This window comes from Vidua chalybeata, chromosome 6 (assembly GCF_026979565.1).
Source record: "Vidua chalybeata isolate OUT-0048 chromosome 6, bVidCha1 merged haplotype, whole genome shotgun sequence".
Lineage (NCBI taxonomy): Eukaryota > Metazoa > Chordata > Aves > Passeriformes > Viduidae > Vidua > Vidua chalybeata.
In genome coordinates this window covers 33,842,681-33,849,059 of record NC_071535.1, presented here as the reverse complement: position 1 = coordinate 33,849,059, position 6,379 = coordinate 33,842,681, and positions in this window count along the sequence as shown.

The following is a 6,379-nucleotide window of genomic DNA, read 5'->3' as shown; positions in this document are numbered from 1 at the left end:
GAAACCTTGAAAGCAGCAGAGCATAACTGGGGCATGGAGCCAATGGGGCCAGAGCCCAGTGACATTAAGAGTCCCAGTGCCCATTTGCAAGGCAGGGAAAAAAGGGGTATTTGGGTATTCTTGAGGATCTAACATTCACCATCACCTATGGTGCATAGAAGATGTACTTGAAGGCAGTTTTCTCCTCCATAAGCACTTTGTCAAGAGACGGACAGTCTAGTCTGATGTTTCCAGAGCTCCGTAAGGATTTCTTAAGTTCCAATTTTACTGCTTGGACTGACTCTGCTTCTAGTGTAGAGAAAGTATCTGTAAAATGGAGATGGTCTTTAAAACATCAGCACAATGCTTTGAGACATGCAGCTGAACAACATCTAGTCTTGCTACTAATATATCACAGGAGAACCAGAGGGGGACAGAAGATAGCATAAAGCTTTTAAAACATATGGAAAACATTATCTAAATAGCAAAAATATGACATGAAACTATATACACATGCTTACAGCTCAGATCTGAAATCTCCACAGCCCTTGCTTGATAAGTAGGGATAATGATTTTTTCATTCATAGTGCACTGAAAGGGAGTCCCACTCATATTTTTACACGCCCCAGCAGTCAGACAGTCTCCCTGTTTTTATTTACAGCGAAGTCCTGGACAGAGTCATGGCACAGAGGAAAAAGGAAAAGCAACTGGCAGATCTCAGCTAATGCAAAGTACTGTCTGACATTTTTCAAAGAACAATCAATTGCAAAGGACTTGCTGTTAATCACTGTGAAACAGATACATTTCAGATCCCCACAGAGCATGATACAATGTGAAGCAGCTTCTTAGAGCAGCAGGGTTTTTTGTGAAGGGAGTTTGGACAGGCAGTTTTTCTTTTAAGCCTGCATTTCTGACAGCTGCCTAGTACCCTTTTCACAGGCTTGTCACATTCGTGCCGAGATATATAAATGCCTTCTCCTTTTTTCCTTCTTTTTTTGCACAATCTTTCACTTTCTTAAGAAAAAAAAGATAGAAGCCATATTTCCTATCATCTATAGATGAAGCCGAAATTTTTCCTGTACAAGGAAATGGCTTCTTGTTATCTGAAGATGACATCTCTATTTCACAGTAAAAGCCTCCATCCTTTTTTTTCCTGTTCTCTTTACTCCCCCCCGTCTCAAAGCTGAACTTATCCAATAGCTTGCAAAGGAATGTAATAAGAGAAAGATGGTTTTGCTTTGTTTCCTGGCGACCAACACCACTGAGACCCCAGGTAGCATCACACTGGCTAATTCAAGACAGAAACAAGTTCCATTACAGTTAAGTGGCAAGAAAGGATGCAGCACTAACCTTGGCACAGAAAATCCTTGCCAGAGCTGCCTGCTCTTCATGGTAGAATTCACAGTGATAGAGGAATATGTTTTGATTAAGAGAAATTATGTTCCATGCATGTTTATTTTGGCTTTTGGGTTTTTTTTCCCCCTCTACTAAGCTTAACCATGTTGGCTTACGTGCATTACCCTCTTTACCTGTAAAAGCACTGAACAAAACCCCCTTGATGCAGGACTAATACAAGAGGGCTCACTGTGGCTCCTTTAATAAGTTCCAGGAAAAGCTGGCTGTATCTTCTTTGCATTTAGCTCAAACCGCCTCTGCCTTTCTCCAGAACAATGTACCCCTCAGGGTGAGGAAAACTCCTTATACCAACAGGATGGTACTAAGTAGAAGAGAGAGAAAAGTCTTTGTAATGGCCCCTACTCCCAGAGAACATCAAAGGGGATGGCAGCTTGTGGGAACGAAGATCTTACAGGTCTGGCCAACTGTGGAGGCCCAAAAGAAGGAGATCAAGAAACAGTGATGAGAATTGACTTTCTGGTTCAGAATAGAGGTGGCTCTAAATCCATACAGAACACTGCAGACAGGCAGGTGACTTCTTGTTACAGAGGCTCCCTTTGCATGTGAAAAAACCTAGTTCCTCCAAGACATTCAGGCACGGGGCCAAGGCAGTGAGGTGCTTCTCAAGGCAACCACATTGCCTTCATGGAAAAACTCCAACCAAAACCCTGGATCAGACAGTGCAGAGTTCAGATACTCCCTAAGGAGCCAAAGCAATAGCAATGCAACAGGAAGAGAGCTTCCCATGCCTGCCATTACTGAATACCAGAGAAAAATGCAAGCCCACAGGGATATGTTGTCTCCTGTCCTGTCAATCACAGATGTGACAGCTGGGACCTTTAGAGACTGTCAAAGGAGGAAAACCAAGGCAATCCAAATGCCAAGACTGTCAGCAGCATAATTAACACGTCATGTATGGTCTGCTCAAAAGTGCAGCACCTACTGTACCTCCAACAGAAATGCTGCCCAGCTGGTAAATCCTGCACCTTGCAATAATGTCTAAGTTACTGAAAAAATTAAGAAAAAACACAAACTGTAGTGTTGAGAAAGACAGAAATCAGTTTGTAGCCCACAGAGGAAGGGCTTCAAGGGCATTGCTTCTCCCACTCCTGAGGCATGTCTCTGGAAATTCGTACCCAGCCGTATTCTTACAGAAGAACATCTGTTTCACATGGGCAAAACATATGAAACAAAAAGGATGGAAGCAAGTTCTGCAGGGAATTCATAAGCCAACACAGGTCTGGGGATCTCAGCAGATGTGGTGTGCTCTCCGCTAACCTGCAAGGACCAGTTTGAGGCAGGTGGCACCAAGCACCAGGTAAAAGGGAAAATTTCTCTCCCCCATCTCTGGCAGCATACTTTGGACAAACTTAAAAATGTGATGTGACAAGCAACAGAAAGAAAAACTCCATGTTGTGAAAGCCAGCCCATACAGAGAGAATTGCCAATTCTCCCCCTGCACAGATAAAATGGATGTGTGTGGTTAAGTACAGGGCTGTCCCAGTTAAGAGAAAATACTTGGAGCAACCTAGATGAATGCTCAGGCTGAAAAAAATCTAAGGTTTCATTTGAACAAATCTGCAGCCATGACTGACCAAAATGACCAGGCCAAGTACCTGAATCCACTATTCAAACATACCTGAGTAAGCTCACTATCCAATTTCTTAGAAGTACAGTATTGGTGCCAGCATGGGCTCTTCCACAGCTGATCTCTGACATACAAATCAGGGAAGGCACTGGAAAGGGAAATTCGGAGGGTGGGGTCCAGGTGTTACTGTAAGGACCAATGGACCCCCATAAGGACTGGGTAAAGTCCAAGGAAAAGAAGAGAAAAAGCAAGCATGCAAGAAAGGAACAAGAGAACTTCAAAAGTGGTAAGTCTGGTAAAAGAGTAAATTTTTATAGAATGTAATAATTAGCAATGGAGACATACAAAGAACTTTTCTCTATAGACTAATAGAAAATTTTAAATCATAATAAAATAAAGCCAATCTATTTCTGCATAACAAATATATCGCTTCCCCTCTTCTTTCAGATTGAATTAAAATCATGCAAGTTAAGGGTATCTTACAAACAACAAAGAATCTTAGTTTAAAAATATTTGTAAAGGAAGTTCTCCTTGCTAGTTTCTATTTCTGAACAAGTGATTTGGAAAAAACCCTCTTCAATGATACCACTGGCTCCTCAAAAATAGAGGATCAGCTCCTGTCTCTACATTACTTTCTTGTCTCACAAACAGAAAAGACCTGACCTCCTGTCTCTACATTACTTTCTTGTCTCACAAACAGAAAAGACCTGGTCAGCCACTCGGTTCCATTAAAGAGTTTGATCAGGAGTTCCTGTATCAGAACAAAGGGAGAAAAAACAAAGCAGAACAAAGAGGTGAAATGGACACCTTGTACTCCTGATGACAGAAAAGGAGTTTCTGAGTCACGCAGAGAGCTCTCAACACCCCGATCAGATGGAGACAGGATATAGCATTATCTGAACACATGCTCAAAATGCTTTGGAGAGAAAAAGTTATATCCAAACTGCTGCTGTAGGCAGGAAGGTCATGCTGGGATTATAATCAGCTTTGTGAATAAGCACAGACACATACCACATTTGGCTAGATGAGTTTTTTGTTAAGACTTGTCAGTGGTACAGGGGGAAATATTGCCCTTATAATGAAAATTATCTCATTTGCAGCTCTGTGATAAGTAGTATTTATCACGAATCTTTGATTCCTCATGCTGCTATTGCAGCTCCTCTGGGATGGCACTAATGTACCATTTCTCTCCATGGCTCCTACTTATCTCAAACAGTTTCTGCTACAAACAGGGTTTTTACCCCTGACCTGTGAAATTTCTTGAATTCTCTGATAAGGGCCAGTTTCAGCCACAATCACAGCAGGTCCAGGATTCTGCCCAAATTTTATAAAAAAATGTGGGTCAACTGCGCTATACACAGCAGTGTGAAGATAAGGGTTTTACTGAAACTTCTCTACAGAGGCGTATAAAAGTTGAGCATAGCTTCATCATTCAGTAGAAGCACACTCATCTCATGCAATCAAAATCATCAAAAGGGATTCTACAGAAAGGAGTGTGTATTTTTAAAAAGTTATCTTTAACTAAGGTCTAGCACCAGACAAAAAACGTGAATATTTAAGGAAGTTAGACAGCAGCACATCTTAAAAAACAACAATAATTAACACACACTAGCTTATATTTTCAAAGCATTTTACAAAAACATGAATTAATTAAGCCTCACAACACCCTTGTGAGATAGTTAAGTATTATTAGTCCCACTTTAGAGACAGAGAAACAGACATGAAGAGAGCACCACCACACATGTCAAATCCAGGTACAGAAGACACATGTGTGGTCAGATCTCTTAAAAGCTTCTGGTCTTTAATTTAAATTGTTTCCTCTCATCCCTTTTAAGACACCTGTCCTTATTTCAGTGTGATATGAAAAGGTACTCACCAAGTGCTATACAAAGAATCACTGAATGGTTTGGGCTGGAAGGAAATTTAAAGAACATCCAGTTCCAACATCCCTGCCATGGACTGGGACACCTTCCACTAGACCAGGTTGTTCATGGCTCCATCCAACCTGGCTTTGAACACTTCCAGGGATGAGGCATTCATAGCTTCTCTGGCAAGCTGTTCCAGTGCGTCACCACCCTCACAGTAAAGAGTTTCTTCCCAATACCTAATTTAAACTTAGCCTCTTCCAGTTTAAAGCCATTAATCCTTGTAAGAAGTCATAGGAGAGTTGCTCCAGCTGTCTGATAATATTTTTAGTCCTCCTCTGGACTTGCTCTATTATGTTGGGGGTCACAGAGCTGGACACAGTACTCCAGGTGGTCTCACAAGAGCAGAATAGAGGGGGAGAATCACCTCCCTTGACCTGCTGGTCATGCCTCTTTTGATGCAGCCCATGATGCAGTTGGCTTTCTGGAAAAGTAATCAATGCATTCCAGGAACCTCCTGAATTGCTTATGCCCTGCTGGGTTGCCTCTCCAACAGATACGAGGTGGCTGAAGGCCCCCATGAAGACTAGGCCTTGTGAACACAAGGTTGCTCTTATCTATAGAGGGCTTCATCCACTCAGTCTTCCTGGTTGGGCAACCTGTAGCAGATCCCCTCTCTCACCTCTGTCCCTGCCCTCCCTTTAATCCTGACCCATAAGTTCATGATGGACTCCTCATCCATCCCTAGACTGAGCTCCATGCACTCCAACCAATCACTGACATAGAAGGTGACACCTCCTCCTTGCCTCCAGTGCCTGTTCTTCCTAAAGGGCCTGCATCCTTCCATTCCAACACTCCAGTCATAGGAGTTATGCCACCCCATCTCTGTAACAGCCCTGCACGTGTGAGCACACTGCTCACGACAAACAAGCAGAATTAGGAAAAACATTTTTTATAAACTCTGTGTTACTGGAAGCTGTTTAACAAAAGACTTGACATGGGTATTTCCATACTGCCAGAGTGTCACTTCTCATCAGGCACCTGCCACCAGAAAACTTGATAAGGCCGATCTGTTATGCTGAGACAGCTCAGAATCTGCAAAAAAATAAGGTTTCTTTGCTTCTTCCATACAAGGATTCTCTCTCTGGCAGGGGGTCTTCTCTAGAAAGCACTCTTATGAATACAACTGCACTAAAAACAAAGAAAGATTTTTATCAAGAAGACCCTTACTGAATCACTAGGTTGGAAGAGACCTTCGAGATCATTGAGTCCAACCCAGCCCTAACACCTCAACTAGACCATGGCAATGAGTGCCACATCCAGTCTCTTTTTAAACATATCCAGGGATAGTGACTCCACTACCAGCCCAGGCAAACCATTCCAATACTTAATAATCCTTTCTGTAAAAATCTTTTTCCTAATATCCAACCCACATTTCCCTTGGTGCAGCTTAGGACTGTGTCCTCTGGTTCTGTCAGTTGCTGCCTGGAGACAGAGGACAACCCCCACCTGACTACAGCCACCTTCCAGGAGGTTGTAGAGAGTGATAAGG